Here is a 17075-nt window from a genome sequence, read left to right as displayed (position 1 = left end):
GGTATAAGCTTCTCATAAACCAGAGCTTCTCACAAGAAGCGTTGTGGTTTCGGTAGGGAACGTGCCACCTTTGGGGACGAAATGATATCCGTTGCCTCTTATTGCTTTCAAAATTTTCTAGTGTCAACATAGAACAACAGGAGTGTTTTGCTTAAATTTGGAATCTCGGGGTTGGTTTAAACTGGGTTTTCTAGGCATTTTATGTGCATAATTCGAATTTGAACTACATGCACATGCTCTAGTGCATATAAATTGGTCGAAAAATCAAATATGTGTCCTTGGTTGCATGCTTAGGTCCCATGCAAGAAACGGGAATGAATGTCAAACACCCTACCACCGTCACTCGGCCGCAAACATTGAGATACCTGGTTTTTTAATTCTAGTAAATCCAAAACTCGTCTGAAATTCATGAAACTTGGCATGCTATCATGGAGCGGCATCAACATGCCGTGGTAAAATTTTTGTCCGATTTGGGGCAGGTTTGGGTATAAGCGTCTCACAAACCAGAGCTTCTCACAACAAGCGTGATGGTTTCGGTAGGGAACGTGCCACCTTTGGGGATGAAACGATATACGTTGCCTCTTATTGCTTTCAAAATTTTCTAGTGTCAACATAGAACAACAGGAGTGTTGTGTTTAATTTTGAAATTTTTCGGGGTTCGTTTGGACATTTTTATACATTAACTGGGTTTTCTAGGCATTTTATGTGCATAATTCAAATTTGAACTACATGCACATGCTCTAGTGCATATAAATTGGTTCAAAAATCAAATCCGTGTCCTTGGTTGCATGCTTAGGTCCCATGCAAGAAATGGGAATGAATGTCAAACACCCTGCCACCGTCACTTGGCCGCAAACATTGAGATAACTGGTTTTTAAATTCTAGTAAATCCAAAACTCGTCCGAAATTCATGAAACTAGGCATGCTATCATGGAGCAGCATCGACATGCCGTGGTAAATGTTTTGTCCCATTTGGGGCAGGTTTGGGTATAAGCTTCTCATAAACCAGAGCTTCTCACAACAAGCGTGATGGTTTCGGTAGGGAACGTGCCACCTTTGGGGACAAAACGATATCCGTTGCCTCTTATTGCTTTCAAAATATTCTAGTGTCAACATAGAACAACAGGAGTGTTGTGTTCAATTTTGGAATTTTTCGGGGTTCGTTTGGACATTTTTATACATTAACTATGTTTTCTAGGCATTTTATGTGCATAATTCAAATTTGAACTACATGCACATGCTCTAGTGCATATAAATTGGTCGAAAAATCAAATCGGTGTCCTTGGTTGCATGCTTAGGTCCCATGCAAGAAACGGGAATGAATGTCAAACACCCTGCCACCGTCACTCGGCCGCAAACATTGAGATACCTGGTTTTTAAATTCTAGTAAATCCAAAACTCGTCTGAAATTCATGAAACTTGGCATGCTATCATGGAGCGGCATCAACATGCCGTGGCAAAAATTTTGTCCCATTTGCGGCAGGTATGGGTATAAGCTTCTCACAAACAAGAGCTTCTTACAACAAGCGTGATGGTTTCGGTAGGGAACGTGCCACCTTTGGGGACGAAACGATATCCGTTGCCTCTTATTGCTTTAAAAAGTTTCTAGTGTTAACATAGTACAACAGGAGTGATGTGTTTAATTTTGGAATTTTTCGGGGTTCGTTTGGACATTTTTATACATTAACTGGGTTTTCAAATCATTTATGTGCAGAATTCAAATTTGAACTACATACACATGCTCTTGTGCATATAAATTGGATCAAAATCAAATCTGTGTCCTTGGTTGCATGCTTAGGTCCCATGAAAGAAATGGGAATTAATGTCAAACACCCTGCCACCGTCACTCGGCCGCAAACATTGAGATACCTGGTTTTTAAGTTCTAGTAAATCCAAAACTCGTCCGAAATTCATGAAACTTGGCATGCTATCATGGAGCGGCATCAACATGTCGTGGTAAATTTTTTGTCCCATTTGGGGCAGGTTTGGGTATAAGCTTCTCATAAACGAGAGCTTCTCACAAGAAGCGTGATGGTTTCGGTAGGGAACGTGCCACCTTTGGGGATGAAATGATATCCGTTGCCTCTTATTCTTTTCAAAATTTTCTAGTGTCAACATAGAACAACAGGAGTGTTGTGTTTGATTTTGGAATTTTTCAGGGTTCGTTTGGACATTTTCATACATTAACTGGGTTTTCTAGGCATTTTATGTGTATAATTCAAATTTGAACTACATGCACATGCTCTAGTGCATATAAATTGGTCGAAAAATCAAATCGGTGTCCTTGGTTGCATCCTTAGGTCCCATGTAAGAAACAGGAATGAATGTCAAACACCCTTCCACCGTCACTCGGCTGCAAACATTGAGATACCTGGTTTTTAAATTCTAGTAAATCCAAAACTCGTCTGAAATTCATGAAACTTGGCATGCTATCATGGAGCGGCATCAACATGCCGTGGTAAAATTTTTGTCCGATTTGGGGCAGGTTTGGGTATAAGCGTCTCACAAACCAGAGCTTCTCACAACAAGCGTGATGGTTTCGGTAGGGAACGTGCCACCTTTGGGGATGAAACGATATACGTTGCCTCTTATTGCTTTCAAAATTTTCTAGTGTCAACATAGAACAACAGGAGTGTTGTGTTTAATTTGAAATTTTTCGGGGTTCGTTTGGACATTTTTATACATTAACTGGGTTTTCTAGGCATTTTATGTGCATAATTCAAATTTGAACTACATGCACATGCTCTAGTGCATATAAATTGGTTCAAAAATCAAATCCGTGTCCTTGGTTGCATGCTTAGGTCCCATGCAAGAAATGGGAATGAATGTCAAACACCCTGCCACCGTCACTTGGCCGCAAACATTGAGATAACTGGTTTTTAAATTCTAGTAAATCCAAAACTCGTCCGAAATTCATGAAACTTGGCATGCTATCATGGAGCAGCATCGACATGCCGTGGTAAATTTTTTGTCCCATTTGGGGCAGGTTTGGGTATAAGCTTCTCATAAACCAGAGCTTCTCACAACAAGCGTGATGGTTTCGGTAGGGAACGTGCCACCTTTGGGGACAAAACGATATCCGTTGCCTCTTATTGCTTTCAAAATATTCTAGTGTCAACATAGAACAACAGGAGTGTTGTGTTCAATTTTGGAATTTTTCAGGGTTCGTTTGGACATTTTTATACATTAACTATGTTTTCTAGGCATTTTATGTGCATAATTCAAATTTGAACCTCATGCACATGCTCTAGTGCATATAAATTGGTCGAAAAATCAAATCGGTGTCCTTGGTTGCATGCTTAGGTCCCATGCAAGAAACGGGAATGAATGTCAAACACCCTGCCACCGTCACTCGGCCGCAAACATTGAGATACCTGGTTTTTAAATTCTAGTAAATCCAAAACTCGTCTGAAATTCATGAAACTTGGCATGCTATCATGGAGCGGCATCAACATGCCGTGGCAAAAATTTTGTCCCATTTGGGGCAGGTATGGGTTTAAGCTTCTCACAAACAAGAGCTTCTTACAACAAGCGTGATGGTTTCGGTAGGGAACGTGCCACCTTTGGGGACGAAACGATATCCGTTGCCTCTTATTGCTTTAAAAAGTTTCTAGTGTTAACATAGTACAACAGGAGTGATGTGTTTAATTTTGGAATTTTTCGGGGTTCGTTTGGACATTTTTATACATTAACTGGGTTTTCTAATCATTTATGTGCAGAATTCAAAATTGAACTACATACACATGCTCTTGTGCATATAAATTGGTTCAAAATCAAATCTGTGTCCTTGGTTGCATGCTTAGGTCCCATGAAAGAAATGGGAATTAATGTCAAACACCCTGCCACCGTCACTCGGCCGCAAACATTGAGATACCTGGTTTTTAAGTTCTAGTAAATCCAAAACTCGTCCGAAATTCATGAAACTTGGCATGCTATCATGGAGCGGCATCAACATGTCGTGGTAAATTTTTTGTCCCATTTGGGGCAGGTTTGGGTATAAGCTTCTCATAAACGAGAGCTTCTCACAAGAAGCGTGATGGTTTCGGTAGGGAACGTGCCACCTTTGGGGATGAAATGATATCCGTTGCCTCTTATTCTTTTCAAAATTTTCTAGTATCAACATAGAACAACAGGAGTGTTGTGTTTGATTTTGGAATTTTTCAGGGTTCGTTTGGACATTTTTATACATTAACTGGGTTTTCTAGGCATTTTATGTGTATAATTCAAATTTGAACTACATGCACATGCTCTAGTGCATATAAATTGGTCGAAAAATCAAATCGGTGTCCTTGGTTGCATCCTTAGGTCCCATGCAAGAAACAGGAATGAATGTCAAACACACTTCCACCGTCACTCGGCTGCAAACATTGAGATACCTGGTTTTTAAATTCTAGTAAATCCAAAACTCGTCTGAAATTCATGAAACTTGGCATGCTATCATGGACCGGCATCAACATGCCGTGGTAAATTTTTTATCCCATTTGGGGCAGGTTTGGGTATAAGCTTCTCACAAACCAGAGCTTCTCACAACAAGCGTGATGGTTTCGGTAGGGAACGTGCCACATTTGGGGACGAAACGATATCCGTTGCCTCTTATTGCTTTCCAAATTTTCTAGTGTCAACATAGAACAACAGATGTGTTGTGTTTAATTTTGGAATTTTTCGGGGTTCGTTTGGACATTTTTATACATTAACTAGGTTTTCTATGCATTTTATGTGCATAATTCAAATTTGAACTACATGCACATGCTCTAGTGCATATAAAATTGTTCAAAAATCAAATTTGTGTCCTTGGTTGCATGCTTAGGTTCCATGTAAGAAATGGGAATGAATGTCAAACACCCCGCAACCGTCACTCGGCCGCAAACATTGAGATACCTGGTTTTTAAACTCTAGTAAATCCAAAACTCATCCGAAATTCATGAAACTTGGCATGCTGTCATGGAGCAGCATCAACATGCCGTGGTAAATGTTTTGTCCCATTTGGGGCAGGTTTGGGTATAAGCTTCTCATAAACCAAAGCTTCTCACAACAAGCGTGATGGTTTCGGTAGGGAACGTGCCACCTTTGGGGACGAAACGATATCCGTTGCCTCTTATTGCTTTCAAAATATTCTAGTGTCAACACAGAACAACAGGAGTGTTGTGTTCAATTTTGGAATTTTTTGGGGTTCGTTTGGACATTTTTATACATTAACTGGGTTTTCTAGTCATTTTATGTGCATAATTCAAATTTGAACTACATGCACATGCTCTAGTGCATAAAAATTGGTTCAAAATCAAATGTGCGTCCTTGGTTGCATGCTTAGGTCCCATGCAAGAAATGGGAATGAATGTCAAACACCCTGCCACCGTCACTCGGCCGCAAACATTGAGATACCTGGTTTTTGAAATTCTAGTAAATGCAAAACTCGTCCGAAATTCATGAAACTTGGCATGCTATCATGGAGCGGCATCAACATGTTGTGGTAAATTTTTGGTCCCATTTGGGGCAGGTTTGGGTATAAGCTTCTCATAAACCAGAGCTTCTCACAACAAGCGTGATGGTTTCGGTAGGGAACGTGCCACCTTTGGGGACGAAACGATATCCGTTGCCTCTTATTGCTTTCAAAATATTCTAGTGTCAACATAGAACAACAGGAGTGTTGTGTTCAATTTTGGGATTTTTTGGGGTTCGTTTGGACATTTTTATACATTAACTGGGTTTTCTAGGCATTTTATGTGCATAATTCAAATTTGAACTACATGCACATGCTCTAGTGCATATAAATTGGTCGAAAAATCAAATCTGTGTCCTTGGTTGCATTCTTAGGTCCCATGCAAGAAACGGGAATGAATGTCAAACACCCTGGCATCGTCACTCGGCCGCAAACATTGAGATAGCTGGTTTTTAAATTCTAGTAAATCCAAAACTCGTCTGAAATTCATGAAACTTGGCATGCTATCATGGAGCGGCATCAACATGCCGTGGTAAAAATTTTGTCCCATTTGGGGCAGGTTTGGGTATAAGCTTCTCACAAACAAGAGCTTCTCACAACAAGCGTGATGGTTTCGGTAGGGAACATGCCACCTTTGGGGATGAAATGATATCCGTTGCCTCTTATTGTTTTCAAAATTTTCTAATGTCAACATAGAACAACAGGAGTGTTGTGTTTGATTTTGGAATTTTTCGGGGTTCGTTTGGACATTTTTATACATTAACTGGGTTTACTAGGCATTTTATGTGCATACTTCAAATTTGAACTACATGCACATGCTCTAGTGCATATAAATTGGTCGAAAAATCAAATCTCTATCCTTGGTTGCATGCTTAGGTCCAATGAAAGAAACAGGAATGAATGTCAAACACCCTGCCACCGTCACTCGGCCGCAAACATTGAGATACCTGGTTTTTAAATTCTAGTAAATCCAAAACTCGTCCGAAATTCATGAAACTTGGCATGCTATCATGGAGTGGCATCAACATGTCGTGGTAAAATTTTTGTTCCATTTGGGGCAGGTTTGGGTATAAGCTTCACATAAACCAGAGCTTCTCACAACAAGCGTGATGGTTTCGGTAGGGAACGTGCCACCTTTGGGGACGAAATGATATCTGTTGCCTCTTATTGTTTTCAAAATTTTCTAGTGTCAACATAGAACAACAGGACTGTTGTGTTTAATTTTGGAATTTTTCGGGGTTCGTTTGGACATTTTTATACATTAACTGGGTTTTCTAGGCATTTTATGTGCATAATTTAAATTTGAACTACATGCACATGCTCCAGTGCATACAACTTGGTTGAAAAATCAAATCCGTGTCGTTCTGTGCATGCTTAGGTCCCATGCAACTAAACGGGAATGAATGTCAAACACCCTGCCACCGTCATTTGGCCGCAAACATTGAGATACCTGGTTTTTAAATTCTAGTAAATCCAAAAATCGTCTGAAATTCATGAAACTTGGCATGCTATCATGGAGCGACATCAACATGTCGTGGTAAAGTTTTTGTCCCATTCGTGGCAGGTTTGGGTATAAGCTTCTCACAAACCAAAGCTTCTCACAACAAGCGTGATGAGTTCGGTAGGGAACGTGCCACCTTTGGGGAAGAAACGATATCCGTTGCCTCTTATTGCTTTCAAATTTTCTAGTGTCAACATAGAACAACAGGAGTGTTGTGTTTAATTTTCGAATTTTTCGGGGTTCGTTTGGACATTTTTATACATTAACTGGGTTTTCTAGGCATTTTATGTGCATAATTCAAATTTGAACTACATGCACATGCTCTAGTGCATATAAATTGGTTCAAAAATCAAATCTGTGTCCTTGGTTGCATGCTTAGGTCCCATGCAAGAAATGGGAATGAATGTCAAACACCCTTCCACCGTCACTCGGCCGCAAACACTGAGATACCTGATTTTTAAATGCTAGTAAATCCAAACCTCGTCCGAAATTCATGAAACTTGGCATGCTATCATGGACCGGCATCAACATGCCGTGGTAAATTTTTTGTCCCATTTGGGGCAGGTTTGGGTATAAGCTTCTCACAAACCAGAGCTTCTCACAACAAGCGTGCTGGTTTCGGTAGGGAACGTGCCACCTTTGGGGAAGAAACGATATCTGTTGCCTCTTATTGCTTTCAAAATTTACTAGTGTCAACATAGAACAACAGGAGTGTTGTGTTTAATTTTCGAATTTTTCGGGGTTCGTTTGGACATTTTTATACATTAACTGGGTTTTCTAGGCATTTTATGTTCCTAATTCGAATTTGAACTACATGCACATGCTCTAGTGCATATAAATTGGTTCAAAAATCAAATCTGTGTCCTTGGTTGCATGCTTAGGTCCCATGCAAGAAACGGGAATGAATGTCAAACACCCTACCACCGTCACTCGGCCGCAAACATTGAGATACCTAGTTTTTTAATTCTAGTAAATCCAAAACTCGTCTGAAATTCATGAAACTTGGCATGCTATCATGGAGCGGCATCAACATGCCGTGGTAAAATTTTTGTCCCATTTGGGGCAGGTTTGGGTATAAGCTTCTCACAAACCAGAGCTTCTCACAACAAGCGTGATGGTTTCGGTAGGGAACGTGCCACGTTTGGGGAAGAAACGATATACGTTGCCTCTTATTGCTTTCAAAATTTTCTAGTGTCAACATAGAACAACAGGAGTGTTGTGTTTAATTTTGAAATTTTTCGGGGTTCGTTTGGACATTTTTATACATTAACTTTGTTTTCTAGGCATTTTATGTGCATAATTCAAATTTGAACTACATGCACATGCTCTAGTGCATATAAATTGGTTCAAAAATCAAATCCGTGTCCTTGGTTGCATGCTTAGGTCCCATGCAAGAAATGGGAATGAATGTCAAACACCCTGCCACCGTCACTTGGCCGCAAACATTTAGATAACTGGTTTTTAAATTCTAGTAAATCCAAAACTCGTCCGAAATTCATGAAACTTGGCATGCTATCATGGAGCCGCATCGACATGCCGTGGTAAATTTTTTGTCCCATTTGGGGTAGGTTTGGGTACAAGCTTCTCATAAACCAGAGCTCTCACAACAAGCGTGATGGTTTCGGTAGGGAACGTGCCACCTTTGGGGACGAAACGATATCCGTTGCCTCTTATTGCTTTCAAAATATTCTAGTGTCAACATAGAACAACAGGAGTGTTGTGTTCAATTTTGGAATTTTTCGGGGTTCGTTTGGACATTTTTATACATTAACTGGGTTTTCTAGGCATTTTATGTGCATAATTCAAATTTGAACTACATGCACATGCTCTAGTGCATATAAATTGGTCGAAAAATCAAATCGGTGTCCTTGGTTGCATGCTTAGGTCCCATGCAAGAAACGGGAATCTATGTCAAACACCCTGCCACCGTCACTCGGCCGCAAACATTGAGATACCTGGTTTTTAAATTCTAGTAAATCCAAAACTCGTCTGAAATTCATGAAACTTGGCATGCTATCATGGAGCGGCATCAACATGCCGTGGTAAAAATTTTGTCCCATTTGGGGCAGGTATGGGTATAAGCTTCTCACAAACAAGAGCTTCTTACAACAAGCGTGATGGTTTCGGTAGGGAACGTGCCACATTTGGGGACGAAACGATATCCGTTGCCTCTTATTGCTTTAAAAAGTTTCTAGTGTTAACATAGTACAACAGGAGTGATGTGTTTAATTTAGGAATTTTTCGGGGTTCGTTTGGACATTTTTATACATTAACTGGGTTTTCTAATCATTTATGTGCGGAATTCAAATTTCAACTACATACACATGCTCTTGTGCATATAAATTGGTTCAAAATCTAATCTGTGTCCTTGGTTGCATGCTTAGGTCCCATGAAAGAAATGGGAATTAATGTCAAACACCCTGCCACCGTCACTCGACCGCAAACATTGAGATACCTGTTTTTTAAGTTCTAGTAAATCCAAAACTTGTCCGAAATTCATGAAACTTGGCATGCTATCATGGAGCGGCATCAACATGTCGTGGTAAATTTTTTGTCCCATTTGGGGTAGGTTTGGGTATAAGCTTCTCATAAACGAGAGCTTCTCACAAGAAGCGTGATGGTTTCGGTAGGGAACGTGCCACCTTTGGGGATGAAATGATATCCGTTGCCTCTTATTCTTTTCAAAATTTTCTAGTGTCAACATAGAACAACAGGAGTGTTGTGTTTGATTTTGGAATTTTTCAGGGTTCGTTTGGACATTTTTATACATTAACTGGGTTTTCTAGGCATTTTATGTGTATAATTTAAATTCGAACTACATGCACATGCTCTAGTGCATATAAATTGGTCGAAAAATCAAATCGGTGTCCTTGGTTGCATCCTTAGGTCCCATGCAAGAAACGGGAATGAATGTCAAACACCCTGCCACCGTCACTCGGCTTCAAACATTGAGATACCTGGTTTTTAAATTCTAGTAAATCCAAAACTCGTCTGAAATTCATGAAACTTGGCATGCTATCATGGACCGGCATCAACATGCCATGGTAAATTTTTTGTCCCATTTGGGGCAGGTTTGGGTATAAGCTTCTCACAAACCAGAGCTTCTCACAACAAGCGTGATGGTTTCGGTAGGGAACGTGCCACATTTGGGGACGAAATGATATCCGTTGCCTCTTATTGCTTTCAAAATTTTCTAGTGTCAACATAGAACAACAGATGTGTTGTGTTTATTTTTGGAATTTTTCGGGGTTCGTTTGGACATTTTTATACATTAACTGCGTTTTCTATGCATTTTATGTGCATAATTCAAATTTGAACTACATGCACATGCTCTAGTGCATATAAAATTGTTCAAAAATCAAATTTGTGTCCTTGGTTGCATGCTTCGGTCCCATGCAAGAAATGGGAATGAATGTCAAACACCCCGCAACCGTCACTCGGCCGCAAACATTGAGATACCTGGTTTTTAAATTCTAGTAAATCCAAAACTCGTCCGAAATTCATGAAACATGGCATGCTGTCATGGAGCAGCATCAACATGCCGTGGTAAATTTTTTGTCCCATTTGGGGCAGGTTTGGGTATAAGCTTCTCATAAACCAAAGCTTCTCACAACAAGCGTGATGGTTTCGGTAGGGAACGTGCCACCTTTGGGGACGAAACTATATCCGTTGCCTCTTATTGCTTTCAAAATATTCTAGTGTCAACATAGAACAACAGGAGTGTTGTGTTCAAGTTTGGAATTTTTCGGGGTTCGTTTGGACATTTTTATACATTAACTGGGTTTTCTAGGCATTTTATGTGCATAATTCAAATTTGAACTACATGCACATGCTCTAGTGCATATAAATTGGTTCAAAATCAAATCTGTGTCCTTGGTTGCATGCTTAGGTCCCATGCAAGAAATGGGAATGAATGTCAAACACCCTGCCACCGTCGCTCGGCCGCAAACATTGAGATACCTGGTTTTTAAATTCTAGTAAATGCAAAACTCGTCCGAAATTCATGAAACTTGGTATGCTATCATGGAGCGGCATCAACATGTCGTGGTAAATTTTTGGTCCCATTTGGGGCAGGTTTGGGTATAGGCTTCTCATAAACCAGAGCTTCTCACAACAAGCGTGATGGTTTCGGTAGGGAACGTGCCACCTTTGGGGATGAAATGATATCCGTTGCCTCTTATTGTTTTCAAAATTTTCTAATGTCAACATAGAACAACAGGAGTGTTGTGTTTGATTTTGGAATTTTTCAGGGTTCGTTTGGACATTTTTGTACATTAAGTGGGTTTTCTAGGCACTTTATGTGCATAATTCAAATTTGAACTACATGCACATGCTCTAGTGCACATAAATTGGTCGAAAAATCAAATCTCTATCCTTGGTTGCATGCTTAGGTCCCATGCAAGAAACGCAAATGAATGTCAAACACCCTGCCACCGTCACTCGGGCGCAAACATTGAGATACCTGGTTTTTAAATTCTAGTAAATCCAAAACTCGTCTGAAATTCATGAAACTTGGCATGCTATCATGGAGCGGCATCAACATGTCGTGGTAAAATATTTGTTCCATTTGGGGCAGGTTTGGGTATAAGCTTCTCACAACAAGCGTGATGGTTTCGGTAGGGAACGTGCCACCTTTGGGGACGAAGCGATATCCGTTGCCTCTTATTGCTTTCAAAATTTTCTACTGTCAACATAGAACAACAGGAGTGTTGTGTTTAATTTTGGAATTTTTCAGGGTTCGTTTTGACATTTTTATACATTAACTGGGTTTTCTAGGCATTTTATGTGCATAATTTAAATTTGAACTACATGCACATGCTCCAGTGCATACAACTTGGTTGAAAAATCAAATATGTGTCCTTCTGTGCATGCTTAGGTCCCATGAAAGAAACGGGAATGAATGTCAAACACCCTGCCACCGTCACTCGGCCGCAAACATTGAGATACCTGGTTTTTAAATTCTAGTAAATCCAAAACTCGTCCGAAATTCATGAAACTTGGCATGCTGTCATGGAGCAGCATCAACATGCCGTGGTAAAATTTTTGTCCCATTTGGAGCAGGTTTGGGTATAAGCTTCTCATAAACCAGAGCTTCTCACAACAAGCGTGATGGTTTCGGTAGGGAACGTGCCACCTTTGGGGACGAAACGATATCCGTTGCCTCTTATTGCTTTGAAAATATTCTAATGTCAACATAGAACAACAGGAGTGTTGTGTTCAATTTTGGAATTTTTTGGGGTTCGTTTGGACATTTTTATACATTAACTGGGTTTTCTATGCATTTTATGTGAATAATTCAAATTTGAACTACATGCACATGCTCCAGTGCATATAAATTGGTCGAAAAATCAAATCTGTGTCCTTGGTTGCATTCTTAGGTCCCATGCAAGAAACGGGAATGAATATCAAACACCCTGCCACCGTCACTCGGCCGCAAACATTGAGATACCTGGTTTTTCAATTCTAGTAAATCCAAAACTCGTCCGAAATTCATGAAACTTGGCATGCTATCATGGAGCGGCATCAACGTGCCGTGGTAAAAATTTTGTCCCATTTGGGGCAGGTTTGGGTATAAGCATCTCACAAACCAGAGCTTCTCAAAACAAGCGTGATGGTTTCGGTAGGGAACGTGCCACCTTTGGGGACGAAGCGATATCCGTTGCCTCTTATTGCTTTCAAAATATTCTAGTGTCAACATAGAACAACATGAGTGTTGTGTTTAATTTTGGAATTTTTTGGGGTTCTTTTGGACATCTTTATACATTAACTGGGCTTTCTAGTCATTTTATGTGCATAATTCAAATTTGAACTACATGCACATGCTCCAGTTCATACAACTTGGTTCAGAAATCAAATCTTTGTCCTTGGTTGCATGCTTAGGTCCCATGCAAGAAAGGGAATGAATGTCAAACACCCTGCCACCGTCACTCGGCCGCAAACATTGAGATACCTGGTTTTTCAATTCTAGTAAATCCAAAACTCTTCCGAAATTCATGAAACTTGGCATGCTATCATGGAGCGGCATCAACATGCCATGGTAAAATTTCTGTCCCATTTGGGGTAGGTTTGGGGATAAGCATCTCACAAACCAGAGCTTCTCAAAACAACCGTGATGGTTTCGGTAGGAACGTGCCACCTTTGGGGACGAAGCGATATCCATTGCCTCTTATTGCTTTCAAAATATTCTAGTGTCAACATAGAACAACATGAGTGTTGTGTTTAATTTTGGAATTTTTGGGGTTCGTTTGGACATTTTTATACATTAACTGGGCTTTCTGGGCATTTTATGTGCATAATTCAAATTTCAACTACATGCACATGCTCCAGTGCATACAACTTGGTTCCGAAATCAAATCTTTGTCCTTGGTTGCATGCTTAGGTCCCATGCAAGAAAGGGAATGAATGTCAAACACCCTGCCACCGTCACTGGGGCGCAAACATTGAGATACCTGGTTTTTAAATTCTAGTAAATCCAAAACTCGTCTGAAATTCATGAAACTTGGCATGGTATCATGGAGCGGCATCAACATGCTGTCGTAAAAATTTTGTCCCATTTGGGGCAGGTTTGGGTATAAGTTTCTCACAAACCAGAGCTTGTCACAACAAGCGTGATGGTTTCAGTAGGGAACGTTCCATCTTTGGGGAGGAAGCGATATCCGTTGCCTCTTATTGCTTTCAAAATTTTCTAGTGTGAACATAGAACAACAGGAGTGTTGTGTTTAATTTTGGAATTTTTCGGGGTTCGTTTTGACATTTTTATACATTAACTGGGTTTTCTAGGCATTTTATGTGCATAATTTCAATTTGAACTACATGCACATGCTCCAGTGCATACAACTTGGTTGAAAAATCAAATATGTGTCCTTCTGTGCATGCTTAGGTCCCATGAAAGAAACGGGAATGAATGTCAAACACCCTGCCACCGTCACTTGGCCGCAAACATTGAGATACCTGGTTTTTAAATTCTAGTAAATCCAAAAATCGTCTGAAATTCATGAAACTTGGCATGCTATCATGGAGCGACATCAACATGTCGTGGTAAAATTTTTGTCCAATTTGGGGCAGGTTTGGGTATAAGCTTCTCACAAACCAGAGCTTCTCACAACGAGCGTGATGGTTTCGGTAGGGAACGTGCCACCTTTGGGGAAGAAACGATATCCGTTGCCTCTTATTGCTTTCAAAATTTCCTAGTGTCAACATAGAACAACAGGAGTGTTGTGTTTAATTTTGGAATTTTTCGGGGTTCGTTTGGACATTTTTATACATTAACTGGGTTTTCTAGGCATTTTATGTGCATAATTTAAATTTGAACTACATGCACATGCTCCAGTGCATACAACTTGGTTGAAAAATCAAATATGTGTCCTTCTGTGCATGCTTAGGTCCCATGAAAGAAACGGGAATGAATGTCAAACACCCTGCCACCGTCACTCGGCCGCAAACATTGAGATACCTGGTTTTTAAATTCTAGTAAATCCAAAACTCGTCCGAAATTCATGAAACTTGGCATGCTGTCATGGAGCAGCATCAACATGCCGTGGTAAAATTTTTGTCCCATTTGGAGCAGGTTTGGGTCTAAGCTTCTCATAAACCAGAGCTTCTCACAACAAGCGTGATGGTTTCGGTAGGGAACGTGCCACCTTTGGGGACGAAACGATATCCGTTGCCTCTTATTGCTTTGAAAATATTCTAGTGTCAACATAGAACAACAGGAGTGTTGTGTTCAATTTTGGAATTTTTTGGGGTTCGTTTGGACATTTTTATACATTAATTGGGTTTTCTATGCATTTTATGTGAATAATTCAAATTTGAACTACATGCACATGCTCCAGTGCATATAAATTGGTCGAAAAATCAAATCTGTGTCCTTGGTTGCATTCTTAGGTCCCATGCAAGAAACGGGAATGAATATCAAACACCCTGCCACCGTCACTTGGCCGCAAACATTGAGATACCTGGTTTTTCAATTCTAGTAAATCCAAAACTCGTCCGAAATTCATGAAACTTGGCATGCTATCATGGAGCGGCATCAACGTGCCGTGGTAAATTTTTTGTCCCATTTGGGGCAGGTTTGGGTATAAGCATCTCACAAACCAGAGCTTCTCAAAACAAGCGTGATGGTTTCGGTAGGGAATGTGCCACCTTTGGGGACGAAGCGATATCCGTTGCCTCTTATTGCTTTCAAAATATTCTAGTGTCAACATAGATCAATATGAGTGTTGTGTTTAATTTTGGAATTTTTTGGGGTTCATTTGGACATTTTTATACATTAACTGGGCTTTCTAGTCATTTTATGTGCATAATTCAAATTTGAACTACATGCACATGCTCTAGTGCATACAACTTGGTTCAGAAATCAAATCTTTGTCCTTGGTTGCATGCTTAGGTCCCATGCAAGAAAGGGAATGAATGTCAAACACCCTGCCACCGTCACTCGGCCGCAAACATTGAGATACCTGGTTTTTCAATTCTAGTAAATCCAAAACTCGTCCGAAATTCTTGAAACTTGGCATGCTATCATGGAGCGGCATCAACGTGCCGTGGTAAAAATTTTGTCCCATTTGGGGCAGGTTTGGGTATAAGCATCTCACAAACCAGAGCTTCTCAAAACAAGCGTGATGGTTTCGGTAGGGAACGTGTCACCTTTGGGGACGAAGCGATATCCGTTGCCTCTTATTGCTTTCAAAATATTCTAGTGTCAACATAGAACAACATGAGTGTTGTGTTTAATTTTGGAATTTTTCCGGGTTCATTTGGACATTTTTATACATTAACTGGGCTTTCTAGGCATTTTATGTGCATAATTCAAATTTGAACTACATGCACATGGTCCAGTGCATACAACTTGGTTCAGAAATCAAATCTTTGTCCTTGGTTGCATGCTTAGGTCCCATGCAAGAAAGGGAATGAATGTCAAATAGCCTGCCACCGTCACTCGGGCGCAAACATTGAGATACCTGGTTTTTCAATTCTAGTAAATCCAAAACTCGTCTGAAATTCATGAAACTTGGCATGGTATCATGGAGCGGCATCAACATGCTGTGGTACAATTTTTGTCCCATTTGGGGCAGGTTTGGGTATAAGTTTCTCACAAACCAGAGCTTCTCACAACAAGCGTGATGGTTTCAGTAGGGAACGTGCCACCTTTGGGGAGGAAGCGATATCCGTTGCCTCTTATTGCTTTCAAAATTTTCTAGTGTCAACGTAGAACAACAGGAGTGTTGTGTTTAATTTTGGAATTTTTCAGGGTTCGATTGGACATTTTTATACATTAACTGGGTTTTCTAGGCATTTTATGTGCATAATTTAAATTTGAACTACATGCACATGCTCCGGTGCATACAACTTGGTTGAAAAATCAAATCCGTGCCCTTCTGTGCCTGCTTATTTCCCATTAAAGAAACGGGAATGAATGTCAAACACTCTGCCACCGTCACTTGGCCGCAAACATTGAGATACCTGTGTTTTAAATTCTAGTAAATCCAAAAATCGTCTGAAATTCATGAAACTTGGCATGCTATCATGGAGTGACATCAACATGTCGTGTTAAATTTTTTGTCCCATTTGGGGCAGGTTTGGGTATAAGCTTCTCAAAAACCAGAGCTTCTCACAACAAGCATGATGGTTTCGGTAGGGAACGTGCCACCTTTGGGTACGAAACGATATCCGTTGCCTCTTATTGCTTTCAAAATTTTCTAGTGTCAACATAGAACAACAGGAGTGTTGTGTTTATTTTTGGAATTTTTCGGGGTTCATTTGGACATTTTTATACATTAACTGGATTTTCTAGGCATTTTATGTGCATAATTCAAATTTGAACTACATGCACATGCTCTAGTGCATATAAATTGGTTCAAACATCAAATCTTTGTCCTTGGTTGCATGCTTAGGTCCCATGCAAGAAACGGGAATGAATGTCAAACACCCTGCCACGGTCACTCGGGCGCAAACCTTGAGATACCTGGTTTTTAAATTCTAGTAAATCCAAAACTCGTCTGAAATTCATGAAACTTGGCATGCTATCATCGAGCGGCATCAACATGCCGTGGTAAAATTTTTGTCCCATTTGGGGCAGGTTTGGGTATAAGTTTCTCACAAACCAGAGCTTCTCACAACAAGCGTGATGGTTTCGGTAGG

This window comes from Aegilops tauschii, chromosome 2 (assembly GCF_002575655.3).
Source record: "Aegilops tauschii subsp. strangulata cultivar AL8/78 chromosome 2, Aet v6.0, whole genome shotgun sequence".
NCBI lineage: Eukaryota > Viridiplantae > Streptophyta > Magnoliopsida > Poales > Poaceae > Aegilops > Aegilops tauschii.
The sequence above is the reverse complement of the archived record's forward strand: the minus strand, read 5'-3'. Positions refer to the sequence as shown.